The 18,388-nt window shown below is 47.7% G+C and overlaps 1 protein-coding gene across 17 annotated transcripts in view; it reads right to left on the bottom strand.

The window, feature by feature from the left end:
- CLASRP (CLK4 associating serine/arginine rich protein) overlaps positions 1–18,388 on the bottom strand; it is a 900,118-nt gene that overhangs the window by 656,281 nt on the left and 225,449 nt on the right. The gene's annotated exons all lie outside the window — the stretch shown is intronic.

The raw sequence follows: 18,388 nt of genomic DNA, 5'->3' as shown, positions 1-18,388 counted from the left end.
CCAGATCTCTTACCCAAAACTGTAAAATTGTTTCTCCTAATTGGAAAACCTTTAGCACTCTGTAAGTCACGAGTAAATAGTACCATGGTACCTTGGGCTTGAGGTACTAAAGAAGGTCTGAGGGCTGCAGCACAAATTGTGCCATACTATGGGACCCCTCACCAAACACATGAGAGACTGCCATTGCAGGCTACGTGTTTTGGTGCAGACAAAAGTAAAACCACGACATGAAACACACCCCTGTGTGCCATATCCCTTAACACTGTATGTAATATTTGTACGTCACCCCTACAGCAGGCCTGACAGCCAGGCTGCTTCAAATGACATGTGAGGGTATACCTGCATGAGCAGATATGCCCCTGTGCTAGTCAGTTCCAATACTGCCAGAACAAGTGACTAGGAAAGCCATTTTAAAACATGTGCTGGACACTGGTGAAAATGTGTTCTCCAGCTACACTGAAGACAGGGAACTTTGATATTGAACATCTCTTATTAATGAACCCACATTGATTCCAGTGATGGATTTATTCATACATGCACCCATGAGGGCACATTAAAGGTGCCCCCTGAAAACCTATTAGCCCCTGGTGTGATGCAGACTGGTTTCTGACAGCCTGCCAACAGAGATGAGTGTCTGACCCCCAAGGGTGAGAGCATTTGCTCTCAGGAGATCAGAAACAAAGCCTACTTGTTTACATTCCTCCCACAGGATGACCTGCTAATTAGCATTCTAAAGACGGGGAGCTTCAATGAAGCTACGGCCTTTGAAATTAAAGTCTGACTCCCCTCACAGGAGAGGAAGCCGACCCCCTTCGTCCAGAGTCCTTTGGCACCTGGGCAAGCGGGAAATTTAGCTAGTCAGGTCAAAGCTTGTACCACCCCTAAGGTGGCCTAATCTGAGGTGGGCACGACTTTTCAGAAGTAGCCATTTTTGTGATGGCATACTTAGGAATTCTGGGACAGGGTAATGCCCACTTCCCATAGCAAATGTACATATAGGGGGCGTAGTGACCCAGTGGCTACTACCATACACTCCCTTAACAATCCTAAATTCAGTATTTAGGGGAGCCCCTGTCACCAGAAAATCAAATCCTGCCGGCCCGAAGAAAAAAAGAGACATGAAGAGCCGTACAGGAAGAACAGACGACCCACAAACTGACTTGGCACCAACCCTGCTGGCATGCCTGCTGACTTTGTTAATTGCGCCAAAAGTCGACTTGTTCTGCAGCTGCAGAGTCCCCAAAACCCAGCAGACCTGTCAGCATTTCACTCAAGAACCAACCTCCTGAGGAACAACAGAACTGTCCTCTGCATCCTGCAGACAGCAAAAGAAGAACAGCGAGGACTCCGGAACCGCCAATACCCGATGCCGCTAAGCACCGGTGCACCTGAGGCCCCCAGCCTGTGTTAAAGTAGGCCAATAGTATCAGTGTGGTCCCCAAGCCCTCCAGGTACCGAGTCCACTGAGAAGTGCCGCCTCGTGAACTCCCCGACGTCGCCTGCAGCCTCTGCGTGCTGCCCCTATCAACCGCAAGTGTTGCCAGACAGAGAACCTGACACCCCAAAGACCTTGCACCCAGACTACCCGTCCCGAGGAGAAGAGGACCAATGGTGTCCCCATGTACCTCAACATTGCCAGAACTTAAGCTATTTGTAGGTTTCACTGGACTGACCTTTCACTCCCCGCCCCCACAGCAGCCTCCTTATGACCAGACCGATGCCAATTGGTTTGATTTGGGCACCCAACGCTGTTAGCACCGCTGCATCCGGCCACCCTAGTGCCGCTGTGTAGGAAGCTGGCTCTGTATATACTATACCAAAATGAGGTATAATGTGTTCAGAGTCCAGTGGAACCTCAAAGGTAGGCAGAGGTAAAAGTAGATAGCACCTTACTCTCCATTTGTGGTAGTGAGTGTGAGCAGTAAGGCTTTATCAGAGGGTAGTGTTAAGCATTTGTTGTACACACTCAGGCAACAAATTATGCCACACACTCAAAGACTGAACTCAGACCAATTTGATTTTATAAATATATTATTTAGTTAATATTTATTTTCTGGAACCAAGCAAGCCTGGCACAGGTACGTGTAAATTGTACTTTTCAAGGCAGGTTGAACAATACAAGCAGGCTGAATGAAAATGACTGTTACAGGTTTGTAAATACTTGGAATACCGTTGAAATTACTGTTAGATTACTTTTGATTACTTTACAGATTACTTTTTCTACTCAGTGTGATATGCCTAAATATCAACTGGGACATTTCCTAGAGAAAAGGTAAGTAAAGCAGTTTTTAGATATTTGCAGTTTTTCAAGTTCTCATACAAAACCAACTCCACACTTAAAACAATTTTCACAAGAAAGCAGTTAATGCAGTCCTACAGGAAGAAGGATTATTTTTATATACCCAGTAAGCATCTATCTATTCTTGGCTGGCGACTCACATTCTTTGTATACTCCTGCCATTTAGTGTTGGGTCCTGATGTTTGCAAGTTGTTTTTCTTCGAAGAAGTCTTTCCAGTCACGAGGTAAGGAGACTTCTCCTTTTGGTGATAGTGCGCATGGGCACTATTGTTAGATGGTTTTCCCGCAGAGGGTGAGAATGGAGTTAGTAAGTGTAGAATAGAGATGTCCATGCGTATGTATGTAAACTGAAAAACTGCAACAACTACAGGAGACCATGGGGGCGGGTGGGCACATGTGAATCTACAGTTCTACATGCCAAGAACAGATGCTTACTGGGTAAGTAACATAATCCGTTCTAGGCATGTGAGCTGTAGATCACATGCTTTGCATAGACTATACAGCAGTATACTCCCAATACGGTGGCTAACCTGTAGTGGTTGTAGTTGTCTGAAAAATTGTGTTAAGTACTGCTTGGCCTACATTAGCTTGTTGCCTCGCTAACACATCTACCATTTTGGGATTGCCATAGCAAGCCCCTGACCGCTCATAAGAATACCCCTGGACTCTTTGCACGGTATATCAGATTTTTTTGTTTTTAAGATATTTTTATTGATTTGAAAAAACAAATAAGCCACACCTCTTTTGGTTGCATATTTTGTAGTACGGTTACATCATTCATGCATATAGAAGGAAAAGTAAATCAGTCATTTGCCCCAATATTGTTACCAAAATACTGTCTCATCTCCATCTCCTCGGTAGGTGAGGTACACAAATCCCCTCGGTATGTATTCCACTTGCTCCATTTTTTATCCCATTTCTTGGGACAACCCCTAGATTTGAACACCTCTTTTTCTGGATTCATACACTTGTCTAAATACTTTGCCCAATTCCTCAGCGATGGATTCTCTTCCACCCCACCACTTCATTGCAATTGCTCGTTTCACTAATGTGTATCCCAGAGTGGTCATTTGTTGCTCAAGCTCCGTAAGATCTGTAGCTTCCCATATATTAAGGAGTCACAGTTGTGGTGTTAAAATAATCTCCTTTCCTACTGCTCTTTGCATGTGGTTTGTGGCCTTTTCCCATAGAGTTCGTATGTAGGGGCACTCCCAGATAGTGTGTTAAAAAGTGGCCTTCTGATGGCATCTGCAGAGACACCGTGCATCTAGTCTATTCCCTATTTTTGCTAAGGTGACCCCAGAAAGATACGCTCTGCACAGGATTTTCAGTTGAATAAGACGGAGCCTAAGAGGAATGGCAGCTTCTCTCTGGGACATCAGTGCTGCCTGCCAATCGTCATCTTCAATTTGCCCTACATCGGCTTGCCACCGTTCGCGAAGTATATGGAATGGGTCAGGCAAGTTTTTACATAGCTTCCTATATGTTAACGAGACGGCTCTCTCTGAAATAGGTTCCGAAAGCAATCGGTCTTCCAGAGGGGATGACTCCAGTATATGTGCTATGTCGGTATATCAGATTTTTAATATATCACATAAAGAGCCAGCATTCTATACATACCATCCACAAAATAGCAGTATGCATAAAGAGCTAATCACCAGCTTCTTGCTAACAAGTCTTCATGGTATTTCTTAAGGTAGCCTTGTCTGTATCCTCCTCACTCCACCACCCGAAGACTGGAATGGAGGCAATGCATTTCAACTGTCAAAAGAAGCTACCCTCATCCTCTATCTTAAGCAATGCCAAATCAGGGGCATTCAAAACAGATGCCACTGACATTTGTAAACAGTCTAACTACTGAGCAGGTACCATATGCAAACTAGATGTCAGAGCAAGGTTCTGGACATTTACATAATAGTGAAGCTTTACAGGAGGAGGCCTGTAGGCCACTCTGTCACCACATTAGATTAAAAAAGATCCGGTCACAAAATCAATCTCAAAACATGGTTTGCTACCAACACAGTTGTCGTCTGTCCAGTATGGAGGCAGGACCACATTTAGCCAGAGACCGGCACAGGGTCCTGCACACACAATAGACTGGAGTAAATCCAAAGCAAAAATAAAAGTCAGAATACCAGATGAACATGCATTCGATCATTCTGAGCATTGGAACACACCCATTCTAACACATGAGCAGTCATTTACCTCTGGTAAACTGGGATTGGAGTGACAACGTAGAAAAAGTCTGCCTGCTCTGGTTAAATAAAGCATGGGTACAATCAAGAGTGCAAGAGAAGAGGAACAAAGCATGAGTAATGCTACTTGGGGCTGAAGCCAAGAGCGGATAACCTCATGACAAGGGCCAGTAAGTGCTTTTTGCACCATAAGAAAAAGTTACTTACCTTTGGTAATGTTATTTCTGATGGGTACTTTAACAACCTACAAATGTGCCACCTTCTGAGTAGCCGTATACACCAGACTGTATCTGCAAACTTTGCAATAGCTCTCCCATGACTGTAGGTGCCACCAGCACTTTATATAGCACAGGAAGTAGCGCATGATGAGGTCATTGGATCCATTTTGCGCAACTCCTGCGACCCGGAATCAGTTAATAGTTTTTTACTAATCTGCAGGTAAGGAAAATGTTACTTACCAGTATGCATCTGTTGTTGGCATGTAGAGCTGCAGATCGTCACACTTAACATTAGATCGCCATCTGGTGTTAGGCTCGGATGCTTGCACCTTTTTGTTGTCTTGGAAGAAGTCTCTGTAGTCATGTGATAGGTGACTCCTCTCTTGGATGATAGTGCGCATGGGCATCGACTCCATCCTCAGATTGTTTTTCGCCATGATGGGAAATGATGGAGTTAGTAGAAAAGAAAGATGTCCATGTGTGTATATCTAAGTAAGATAGTACTGGAACATATACAGGTCCCGGGGAGGTGGGTGGGCGTGTGAGGATCTGCAGCTCTACATGCCAAGAACAGATGCATACTGGTAAGTAGTATTTTCCGTTCGAGGCATATGAGCTGCAGATCTCACACTAGACTGTACAGCAGTATCTCCCCTAGCGGTGGTCACCTGTATCTGTTGCAGTAGTTTGAAAAAGTGTTTTGAGAACGGCTTGGCCTACAGAAGCTTGTTGCTTGGCTTGCACGTCAACACAATAGTGTTTAGTGAAGGTGTGCGTTGTAGAACATGTGGCTGCCTTACAAATGTCTTCTAGGGGAATGTTCCCTAAGAATGCCTTGGAAGCCCCTAGTTTGCGTGTTGAGTGCGCTCTAGGGGGAATTGTTAATGTGCGCTTGGCTTTTTGGTAGCATATTTGGATACATTTAACGATACATCTTGCAATCCCAGCTTTTGAGATGGGATTACCCTTATGCGGTGGAGAGAAAGCTACAAACAATTGTTTTGTGAAAGGATTTAGTCCTGTCAATGTAATAGAGTAGAGCTCTTTTGACGTCTAGGGTGTGAAGAGCTCTCTCTATGCTACGGTGTCCGGGTTTTGAAAATACACCGGTAGCTCCACAGATTGATTAAGATTAAATGAAGAAATGACTTTAGGTAGGAATTTTGGGTTTGTTCTGAGAACCACTTTGTTACGATGTATTTGTGAAAATGGCTCTTGTATGGTTAAAGCCTGGATCTCCCTTACCCTCCTGAGAGGTGATTGCAATAAGGAAAACTACTTTCCACGTGAGGAACTGAAGTTCACATTTATGTAGAGGTTCAAATGGGGGTCCCATGAGCCTAGTAAGCACAATGTTGAGATTCCACACTGGAGAGGGTGGTAATCTGGGAGGTATGATGCGTTTAAGGCCTTCCATAAAGGCTTTAATTGCTGGGACCCTAAAAAGTGACAAGTGTTGTCTGTTTTGTAAGTAAGCAGCAAGTGCTGCTAGATGTATACGTATGGATGAGTATGCTAAATTGCATCTTTGCAAATGTAGTAAGTAGCAAATGATGTTCTGGATGGACGCATCCAGTGGATCGATATGATTGTTAGTGCAGTAAATGGCGAATCTTTTCCACTTTTATGCGTAGCAAGCTCTGGTGGTAGCGCGCCTGGCTTCTTTAATGATGTTCATACAGTCCGGTGGAAGGTTAAGGTAACCGAACTATAGGACTTCAGGAGCCAGATCACAAGATTCAGTTGAGTTGCATCGGGGTGCCTTATCTCTCCATGGTTCTGCGTTAGTATTGATGGGGAGAGGTGTCGTTTTTGGTGTGGGACTAGTGAGAGTTCTAGTAGTGTGTACCACGGTTGGCGCGCCCATGTGGGAGCCACTAGGATCATTTTTAGAGACTGTTGTCTGAGCTTACGTACCACTAGTGGAATCAGTGGGAGTGGCAGAAAAGCGCACGCAAATCTGCCTGACCAGTTCATCCATATCGCATTGCCCTTGGACAATGGGTGTGGAAGCCTGGCGGCGAAGTTTGGGCATTTTGCGTTTTCGTGTGTGGCAAATAGATCTGTGTCTGGTTGACCCCACATCTGGAAAAATAGTAGAAAAACTTGTGGATGTAGTTCTCATTTGTGAATCTGTTGTGTCTGTCGACTTAACAGATCTGCAATGTGATTGTGAACTCCTGGAAGGTGTTCTGCGAGGAGGTATATGTCTTGTGGGATGGCCCACCTCCAAATGTTCTGTGCAAGCTGGGACAGTTGTAGAGAATGTGTTCCTCCCTGGTTTTGTATGCAATACATGGCCGTCATGATGTCCGTTCGGATCAGGACGACTTTGTTTTGTACATGGAGTTGGAATGATTTCAGAGCTAGGAATATCGCTAGAAGTTCCAGATGATTGATGTGGAGCACTTTTTGTTGAGTGGTCCATTTGCCCTGCGTTGTGTGGTCTAAGAGATGGGCTCCCCACCCTGTGAGTGATGAGTCTGTTGTTAGTACCATCTGTGTAACAGGCTCAAGGAACGGCCGCCCTTTGGACAAGTTTTATGTGTTCAACCACTGCAGAGAGCGATGTGTGCGGCTGTCCACCAACCCCAGATCTGTAAGTTGCCCGTGAGCCTGATTCCATTGATGTGCCACACAGTCCTGTAAGGGACGCATTTGAAGTCTTGTGTGAGGTACGATGTAAATGCAAGATGCCATCATGCCTATGAGTTGCATGAACACATTGCTTCTTTTATGGTGTCAAAAGCCTTTTGGCAACTAACTGTCCAGTTAACCTTCTTGGGAATCTTCTTGGAGGTGAGTTCTGTGAGGGGGGTCACAATGGACCCATATCCCTTCACAAACCTCCTGTAGTACCCAGGCAAGCCAAGGAATGCCCTGACTTGGGTCTGGGTTGTTGGAACTATCCAGTCCATGATGGCCTGGATCTTGGGTTGTACTTGGCCTCGACCTACAAGGTGGCCCAAGTACACCACAGTGCCCTGCCCTATCTGGCATTTGGATGCCTTGATAGTGAGACCTGCATTTTGCAGAGCCTCTAAAACCTTCCCAAGGTGGATCAGGTGATCCTGCCAGGTGGAGCTAAAGACAGCAATATCATCAAGATAAGCTGCACTAAAGGATTCCAGCCCAGCCAGGACATGGTTCACCAACCTCTGGAAAGTGGCAGGGGCATTCTTTAACCCAAAGGGCATTACAGTAAACTGATAATGCCCATCAGGGGTGGAGAATGCTGTCTTTTCTTTTGCTCCTGGGGCCATGCCAATCTGCCAGTACCCTGCAGTTAAGTCAAAGGTACTGAGGAATTGGGCAGCCCCTAATTTATCTATCAGTTCATCTGCTCTTGGAATAGGGTGAGCATCTGTCTTGGTGACAGAGTTGAGCCCTCTACAGTCCACACAGAATCTCATCTCTCTCTTTTCACCTTGTTGATGAGGTTTGGGGACCAGAACCACTGGGCTTGCCCAGGGGCTCTCAGAGGGTTCAATGACCCCTAACTCCAGCATCTTGCTGACCTCAGCTTTGATGCTTTCCTTAACTTGGTCTGACTGTCGATAGATTTTGTTTTTGACAGGTGCACTGTCACCAGTGTCTACATCATGGGTACACCAGTTTGTCAGACCATGGGTCAGGGAAGAGAGGCTAGCACACTGTTGTAAGACTTGCTTGCAGTGAGTCTGCTGTTGGGCAGAGAGGGTGTCTGAGAAGATCACACCATCTACTGACCCATCTTGTGGGCTGCAGGAGAGGAGGTCAGGGAGAGGTTCACTCTCTGCTTCCTGTTCCTCATCAGTCACCATCAGCATGGTGATGTCAGCCCTGTCATTGTAGAGCATGAGGCGGTTCACATGGATTACCCTTTTGGGTGTCCTGCTAGTGCCCAGGTCAACTAAATAGGCGACCTCACTCTTTCTTTCTAGGATAGGGTAAGGGCCACTCCATTTATCCTGGAGAACCCTTGGTGTCACTGGCTCCAAAACCCACACCTGTTGCCCAGGTTGAAATTCAACCAGTGCAGCTTTTAGGTCATACCAGTGCTTCTGGAGCTCCGGGCTGGCCTCAAGGTTCTTGGATGCTTTTTCCACGTACTCAGCCATTCTGGACCTTAGACCAAGCACATAGTCCACTATGTCTTGTTTGGACTCTTGGAGAGGCCTCTCCCAGCCCTCTTTCACAAGACAAAGTGGTCCCCTTACAGGATGACCAAACAGAAGTTCAAAGGGTGAGAAACCTACTCCCTTCTGTGGTACTTCCCTGTAAGCGAAAAGCAAGCATGGTAACAGGACATCCCATCTCCTTTTGAGTTTTTCAGGGAGACCCATGATCATACCTTTCAATGTCTCTCAACAAGGCCATTGGTTTGTGGGTGGTAGGGTGTAGTAAACGTGTACTGCACTCCACATGTGTGTTAGGTAAGCAGACATGAAGTTGGAACCTCTGTCTGAAACCACCTCCTTAGTAAACCCTACCCTGGTGAAAACACCCAGGAGGGCCTTGGCTACTGCAGGAGCTGTAGTAGTCCTAAGTGGAATTGCTTCAGGGTACCTAGTAGCATGATCCACTACTACTAGAATAAATGTGTTCCCTGAGGATGTGGGAGGTTCAAATGGACCCACAATGTCCACTCCTACCCTTTCAAAGGGACCCCCACCACTGGTAGTGGGATGATGGGGGCCTTTGGGTGACCACCTGTCTTTCCACTGGCTTGACAGGTAACACAGGAGCTGACAAACTCCTTCACCTTTTGGCGCATCTGGGGCCAGTAAAAGTGACTCACTAGCCTTTCCCAAGTTTTGGATTGCCCCAGATGTCCAGCTAGGGGGATGTCACGGGCCAAAGTTAGGAGGAACTTCCTGTACTTCTGTGGCACTACCACCCTCCTGGTGGCTCCAGGAGTGTTTTTTTTTGCCTCAGAATACAGTAATCCCTCTTCCCAATAAGCCCTGTGAGTACCACTGACATCTCCCTGTGCTTCTGAAACAGCTTGCTGCCTCAGGCTTTCAAGAGTGGGACAGTCTCGCAGACCCTGGCACAGCTCTTCCCTAGAGGGTCCCCCTGGGCCCAAGAGTTCAACCTGGTAAGGGTCAAGCTCCATGGACGCAGTTCCCTCAGGGGTATCCAAATCCTCTCCCCGTGGAGAGGGGTTCTGAATGTTTTGCTGTACAGAAGCTGGTTCCCCAGTCTTCTTATCTTTTCTCTTGGTTGGTTGGGCCATTATTTCAGGCTCCAGACCTACTTTTTCACCCTTCCTCTTGCTCTGTGCTCTGGTTTGCACACACACCAATTCAGGGATGCCCAGCATTGCTGCATGGGCCTTTAGCTCAACCTCAGCCCAGGCTGAGGTTTCCAAACATTTTCCAAGCGGACATGCAGCCAGCAACTTAGGAGAGACCATTATCTCTTCCAGGCCAGTAAATCACCAGGCCTTTAAGGGATCAAAGTTCTTCCCCCTGTAGGGTTGAGGCACATAGGGAGTAGTTTGGGTTCCACCCACCTGAACAGGTTTTTGGGGCCCTTTGGAAGACTTTTTATCTTGGGGATTCTCACCACCTTTCCCCTGGGGAGGTTTTGTGTCCACTTTTTTTGGTCACCCCCAGTGGTTGTCCTGGTCACCCTAGTCTTGACCCAGTGGTCTGCCTTCTTTCCCAATTCTTGGGGAGAAATTAGACCTAGGTCTACCAATGCTGATGCAACTTTTCATTTGTGCAGCTACTTAATGTATGTTCCTTCATGAATAAATTGTACAATCCAATAAAATCCTGCACACCATGTCCAGCTAACCAACCATCCAGTGTCTTTACTGAGAAGTCTACAAAATCAATCCAGGACTGGGTTTTGTGAGCCCCCCTGAATCTAATTCTATACTCCTCAGTAGTGAATCCAAATCCCTCAATCAGAGCTTTCTTCATGAGGTCATAGGATCCTGCTTCTGGCCCAGAGAGGGTCAGAAGCCTATCTCTGCAGTTTACCAGAGAAGAGTTCCCACAGGAGTGTCCCCCAGAGAGGTGTCTTTACTTCTCTGATGTCACAAGCCCTCTCAAAGGCTGTGAACCATTTGGTGATATCATCACCTTCCTCAAATTTAGGGACAATCCCTTTGGGGATTTTAAGGTCAGAAGTTTCCTCCCTATCCTTAGTTTTATTATTGCTGCCACCATTGATGGGTGCTAAACCCATCTCTCTCCTTTGTTTTTCTAGAGCCAGGAGCCTGGACGCTAGCTCTAATTTTCTGGCCAGCCTCACAAGGCTGTCCTCTTCACTGGTGGTTCCCCCAGTGATCTCTCTGGTACCAGAGTCACCTGTGTAATCTCTAGGTCCCCAGATGCTAATTCTTGGATTGAAGGGTATGGGTGCCCTCTCCTCCCTAGGGGAAAGTATGGGGGGTTATTATCTACCTCCTCTTCTTCCCCTTCCTCATCTGACTGGCCATCACCATGTTCAGATGGGTGGTCCTTAGCATACTCAGCCAAGAGCTCCTGGAGCCCTAGTTTGGTTGGATGCAGGCCCATTGGTAAATTTTTAAGTTTGCATAGGGACCTCAATTCCTTGAAAGACAAGTGTAAGTAAGGTGTGAGGTCGAGCTCCTCCACCAGGTCCATGTTATTATTTTCACTAATAGCTGGGTTTGTTTGAGTCATTCTAACCTGACAGTTCTAATCCTCTACCCTGACTATAGTGACTTATTTTTCTAAAATTCTAATGGGACTTAAGCAAAGCCCTAGCAAGACTTTTAGTAATTTTGGAAAAGACCAATCAGAATTCTAAAGGCAATTTTAAGAGTTCTGTCGTGTGATCAGATGGTAAAAAAGTAGTCCAACAAATGCAAGTTTGTATCCCACCGCTGATCCACCAATGTGAGAAAGTGGCTCTGTATATACTGTTCCCAAATAGATACAGGGTGTACAGAGTCCACGGTCCCCAGAGGTTTGGCAGAGGCTAAAGTTAGATATAACCTTACTCTCTAAAGTGGTAGCTTGGTCGAGCAGTAAGGCAGTATCAGAGGACAGTGTAAAGCATTTGTTGTCAGCAAATGGTTTATATATAAAAAGTATATGCTTGTTTTATTTTAGAACCAACAATTGGAATTAAAATATACTTTCTCAGAATGAGATGCTTTATATAAATACTTTTGCAATATGCAATTGACTTTTGTAAACAGTTATAAGTGGTTGCAATAGGCAACACTATTTTAAACACAATAATGCATTGAGTTCAATGGAAGTTTCATGTTATTTGCCACAGATTACTTTTAGGATTACTTTTCGAATTCCAGGACTGGATCCTAGATTCAGTCCTGGGTCAGTACTTGGAATCAAGTGATAAAAGTCGACTTAATTACTGTGATGATTTTTAGACAATATTTTGCCATTTTAAAAGTTGACACTTAGAAAATATTTCATAGAAAACAGTCAATAATTCCCTATGGCAGAAAATTCAAGTTGCAGGTATAGTAGGTTCTCGTTACTTTTGTAATCCAGTACTAAGGGTGCCTGGACTCCGTACTGGGACCTTTATCCAAAACAGGTAAGTAATTACGTTTTCAGATATTATACGATTTTTAAAGAATATTTAAAGATTGCAGAAATTGACACTTTAGAAGAAATTTCACAGAAAAACAGTCAATAATTTCCTATTGAAAAAAATTGGGTTACTGGTAAGTACAGTTGCAAGTAGTTTTCAGAGTCAGTGCTGGGCACCAAGATCCAGCCCTGGGAGCTCACCTAAGAGCAGGTGAGTATTTTCGTTTTCGTTACTCGGCTGATTTTTGGTGAATATTTAAAGTTTTGAAAAGTCCCCACTTAGAAGAAATTTCAGAAAAAGCCAGTCAATGTTACCCTATGGAGAAAATTAAATTATCGGTTTAAAGGTAAGTACTCGACTGGCAGAGTTAAGGTTCTAGGCATAGACTCAGACCCCAGGGTCAGGTAGGTACAGTTTGTTCACCCCCAGCGGCACAAGGGCGACCAGGTGCGGAAAGAGTTAGGCCCAATGTTATCCTATGAGAGGTAGGGGGGCCTTGGTTGGTGGCTGCTGACTAGCAGGCCACGCGGCTGCGGGAGCTGGGCTCCTGGTCACTTACTCAGGGCAAGTAGATAGGTGTAGAGGTTGCACTGCCAGGGCCACTCGGGCGGCTGGGTGCAGGGTGCTTTTGAGCCTTCGGGCGCTCAATTGATTTCAATGGGAAATCTCCGGTTTAGAAAAAGACTGCAAGCTCGGGGACGAGCATTCTTCAGGTGCCACCACCACTTCGAGAGGTAGGTTGGGTAGTTGGAGGATAGGTAGGTACCCCAGGATTGGCCGCGGGGCGCCGGGTGCAGGGGTGCCTTTTGGTGTCGGGAAATCTTACCCTCTCTTGATCGCGGTTGGGGGGCACCTTGTTCTGAGGCTGCAGGCTTCTTCAAAAGTGTCGAGGGATGTCCTTGGGTGCCGGACTCGGGGTCACAGTCGCTGTGGGGTCGTCCTCGTGGTCTTTGTTCACTCCGGCACAGGCCAGGCCTGGCTGGTGCAGAGTGTGCTGGGTTCGCGGTTCCGGGCTGCTGCCAGGGATTAGAAGTAGATTTTGAGTAGAGCCTCTACTCATGGGAGTCCCAGGGGCTTAGAGTTAAAAGGTAGCCAGGTCCTCCAGGGTTTGTGAGGTTGCTGGCCACAAGAGATGCCGGGTTGGAGCAGGAGCAGGTTCAAGGGTCGACAGGCCGGTAGGGCTGGGGCCAAAGCAGTTTGTGTCTTCCTCTTCTTAGCAGCTGCAGGGTAGGTCTTCTTTCTTCTAGCTCTTCTTCGGATTTTGGAATCTGGCGAAGGAAGGTTCAGGGTGCCCCTAAATACTAGATTTAGGGGTGTTACAGGTACATGAAGGGCAGGGACCAATGGGTCCTAGACCTGGGGTGGGTACACCCCTATCCTGCCTCCCTCCTGTGGGAGGGGGGCAGTAGCTAGCCCTGTTTGGGCAGGGCTTCCCATCTTCAAGATGGCGAGAGCCCGGAGATGTGCTTCACCTCGCCTCCCCCACCTGAGGGGTGGGGTTGGCAGGCTGGCACATACCCTGTCCTTATTTGGGGTTTCCGGCCAAGCTTCCCGCCAGAGTGGGGGGTTGCAGTGGCCTGGGGAAGCTCACAGAGGCAGCATGCCTTTGAAGCTTCCCCCTGCCCATCCTGGGGGAGGAGATTTAGCACCTCGCCCAGGATGTGCATTGTTGCAGACCCAGGAGAGCAGGGGCTCTCCTACCCAGGGGTCCAGCAACATGTCTGCTGTGTGGCAGCCTAGGCAGCCTCCGAACAGACGTGGATTGTTTAGGTTTCAGGGGGCCTCTCTAAGATGCCCTCTGTGGTGCTTGGTACATTAAATCCCACACTGGCATCAGTGTGGTGTTAATGTGCTGAGCAGTTTGATACCAAACTTCTCAGTCTTCAGTGCTGCCATTATGGTGCTGTGGAGTTCGTGTTTGACAAGCTCCCAGCACCATGTACTCTTAGATGGCAGCACTGCACTTACAGGTCCCAGGAATGGACCTGGGTACTGTAGGGGCACAGGGCTCCTGCCTCTGTACCCACAACACTGGCATAGGGCACCCAGCTAGAGGGGTGGCTGATGTATGCCAGGGCCGTGTAGGTTGTGGGCATGGCACACAGGGATGTGTGCCATGTCGACTCTCGGTTTTGTCTTGTACCCAGACACTCAGCCTGCAAGGGCAGTGTGTGTGTGTTAGGGTACAGGGCCTCTAAGGGTGGCACAATGAGTGCTGAGGCCTTCCCTGGTCACAAGGCCCTGGGTACCATTTTCCAGGGGCTGACATGTGGCCAGGGTTTGCCAATTTGGGTGTTAGGCAGTTTTTAGGGAAGGAACACAGGCCCTGGGCACCTGATTGGCAGGAGCCCAGGGTACAACAAGGAAAAGTGCATCAGCTATTGGGACAAAAAATGGGGGGGGGGGGGGGGGGGGGGGGGGGGTTACTGCAACAGAAACCCACTTTCTTACAAGTACCCCTGTGTGTCGATAGGTGGTGTCGGTCGACTCCGCGTTGGCGTTGTGATCGCCGGAATTACGTAGCAGTATCTACTTAGAAGTCACCCCGCGTGATGGTGTCAGTTCTTTACACGACATTCCATGCCAGAAGCGCAGAGCCATGCAAGACACTGACCATTGGTGCCTAAACCTAGGGTCCTGAAAGGGAGTCCCTTACCCTAGAAGTCAGTTTGCAGAATGGGGAGGATGGGTGGGGCTGTAAGGAATCCATAACTAATATATGTCTCTTACAGATACATCATTACCGACGGTAAGTAACTTGTTCATCTCAAAGACTATTAGTTATGGATTCCTTACCTTAGAATAGATACCCCAGCAATACCAACCCCGGAGGTGGGTCTGCGAACTAAGTTCACACCAGAAAGTCCTGGAGAACTGAACAGCCAAAGAAGCTGTGTCTCCGGACTTGGCTGTCCAGGCAGTAATGCTTAGTGAACGCGTGCAAGGAAGCCCACGTGGCTGCCTGCCAGATGTCATAAAGGGGGACTCCACGTCCCAAAGCAGTAGTGACTGCCATCGCCCAGGTGGAATGGGCACGCAACCCTATTGGAGGTTCCTTTTTCGCCAAGGAATAACAAATTTTAATGCAAAGAATGACCCACCATCGAGATATGGTTCGTTTTTACATGACCTCACCTTTCTTGGCGCCCACATAGCCAAAGAGCTGATCATCCACCCGGAATGGTCTTGTGCGATCCAGATAAAATGAGCGTGCATTTTCGATCCAGACGGTGGAGCCTCTACTCCTCTTTAGAAGGATGCGGGATCGGGAAGAAGGAGCAAAAAGTGATGGTCTGTCCTATGTGGAAAGAGGTAACCACTTTGGAAACAAAAGAAGGACGAGTACGAAGGACAACCTTGTCCGGATGAACAGCAAGGAAAGTAGGCATAGAAGAAAGAGCCTGAAGCTCACTCACCCTGCATGCAGAGGTGATGGCAATGAGAAAGGCAGTCTTCAGAGTTAAAAGTCTGAGAGGACAATTATGTAATGGCTCAAAGGGAGCACACATCAGATAAGTCAAAACCAGATTCAAATCCCACTGCCGCATTACGAAAGGGATAGGTGGAAAGAGATGAGTAATGCCCTTTAGAAACATATTTACATTAGAGGACTTGAAAAGAGAAGGCTGATCTGGAAGGCGAAGTAAGGCCGAATGATAGCCTTTAAGGGTGCAAAGAGTAGAGCCCTGCTGGGCCAAAGAAAGATGGAAGGAAGAGGAGAACCTCCGAAAGAGGGGTAGAAAGGGGATCCACAGCCTTTGCTGTGCACCATGCCACACATTTTTTCTGTCTGCAGGCGTATACCGATTTAGTGGAAGGACACCTGGCTGGCAAGATGAAATCACAGACTTCCGAGAGAGAGAGAGGTCGAAAGCTTTTAACTGTTGCCGCTCAATCGCCATGCAAGGAGGTGAAGGCAGGACAGGTTCGGGTGGAGGACCGACCCCTGCTGCTGCGACAGAAGATCCTCACGAAGAGGTCTGATCGGAGGATCGACGGCCATGTGCAAGAGCTTGGGATACCAGACTCTTCGTGCCCAGTCTGGAGCCACAAGAATGATTTGAGCCCGGTTGCGCTTGATCTTCCCAGTGCCCAGAAGGATATCCGTAAGGGCCTCATTGAATGGCAGCAGGGGCTCCGAAGAGGCCACCGCCAGTTGAAGCACCTCAGTCAGGAGGTTAGTCCTGACATCCAACGTAGGAAGCTCAAGGCCACAGCAACCCTACGCAACACCACAGCGTAGTAGGCTCCCTCTTGCGTAGCCACAATAGGGGGAGAAAGTATGCCAAGATAAGGAGAAGTGTGAAGACCACTGGCCTCACCCAACTCCTCTCTCCAGTCCAGGTCTTCAAGTTGGTCCGCAAGAGGGTCAATAGGCCCCTCCCAGTTCTCCTCACCCTCGCCTGGCTGCCACTCAGGGCGATAGGGAACACCAGGATAGAAAATTGGCACAAAATTGCCGGCCGGCGTCAGTCTGGCTCCGTATTTAAGTCGAAGTGGAGGCCGGCGTCGACACCGGCCAGGGATCCAACCGGTTTCGGAGGCGGCGGTATCGTCAATGGATTTGACGCCGGAGGAGGTGTTGTGAGGTCGACCGGCACCAATTCGGATCCAGGCCTGGATCCTTGGGGGCCCTGCGGGGCCAGAGCCAGCAAAGGCCTGGGACCCCCCAACCGAGTCCGCGTGGGCCCAAAGGCACGCTGGCGGAGTCGGGCTGCCCAAAGTTGGATGGTAGAGCTTTGTAAAATGTACGAAGTTGGGCAGGGTTAGCTCCGGCTCCCAGAAACGGGGGGGAACTCGGACCCGACTCAGCAGGCTCCGTGGGGGGAGCCGAAGGACGACGACTGTCCGCATCCCTTGTCTCGTCGGCCGATGGACGGGGAGAAAGCGAAGAGCGACGGTATTTCTTTGCCTTTTTCTTGTGCTTCGACTTACACGAAGACTTCGACGAGGAGTGATGGTGGTGGCTCCATGAACGGAACCGCGACCTCCCTCTCGACCGGGACCTCGAGTGTCGCAGAGCCGACTACCAGGCCTCCAAAAGCTTTCAGGACCGCTACCGCAAAGACTTCGGGACCATGGCCTGGCAGTCGAAACACGACTTCGGGTCGTGGTCACGCTCCAGAAACCAGAGGCACACGAGATGTGGGTCCGTCACCGACAGCTTGTGGCAGGAGCTATATGGCATGAAGCCGGTCTGTTGATGTGACATCCCTATGCCCCAGGGGTCAAAGACTCAAAAATAAGTCGACAAAAAGTCGAAAATATTATCAGTCAAAAAGTGACTAGGGTACCACTCTCTCCTGATCTGTGCTGGCTGGCACAGAAAAAGAAAGAACTGACGTCAGCGTGCAAGGGCGGTGTCTAAGTAGATACCGCAACATCATTCTGGTGATCACGGCGCCAACCATGAACGCGGAGTCAACCGATGCCACCTACCGACATGCAGGGGTACTGCTAAAGAAAACATTCTCCAGATCCAGTCTGACGCATTGGGGATAATTCTAAGGTAAGGAATCCATACAAAATAGTCTCTATCACATATATAAATACATGGATTGAAAAGGACGGGACCTGCTTTCATCCAGGTTGTCAATACTGCTGTGCCAAGAAACAGGATATGGTTCATGTTTTCTTTTTTCTGTCTGTGTCTTCTACATTTACAAAGAAAATGTATCTGCCCAGTTATTTCGAAATACTTAATTGCAATGCACAAGGAAGCACTTAATAGCAAATTCCACCCACGGTAAATATCTCCTACCATCTGATGAAATTCTTTGGATCTTTTCTTGTACTGTAATTGAGTTGCTAATTGTAGGAAGCTGGCTCTGTATATACTATACCAAAGTGAGGAATAGTGTGCACAGAGCCCAGTGGAACCCAAAAGGCAAAAGGTAGGCACAGGTAAAGTAGATAGCACCTCACTCTCTATTTGTGATAGTGTGGTCGAGCAGTAAGGCTGTATCAGAGGTTAGTGTTAAGCATTTGTTGATATCACACACTCAAAGACTGAACTTCAGACCAATTGGTTTTGTATAAAAATATTATTTTAGTTATTCTATTTCCTGGGACCAACCAAGCCTGGCACAGGTAAGTGAGAAGTACTTTGCAGTAATAATACAGTTTGTAAACAGTTTGTATTGCAGTTGTAT

This window comes from Triturus cristatus, chromosome 9 (genome assembly GCF_964204655.1).
Source record: "Triturus cristatus chromosome 9, aTriCri1.1, whole genome shotgun sequence".
Taxonomy (NCBI): domain Eukaryota; kingdom Metazoa; phylum Chordata; class Amphibia; order Caudata; family Salamandridae; genus Triturus; species Triturus cristatus.
Note: the sequence above shows the minus strand (reverse complement) of the source record. Positions and strands in the feature narration are given on the sequence as shown.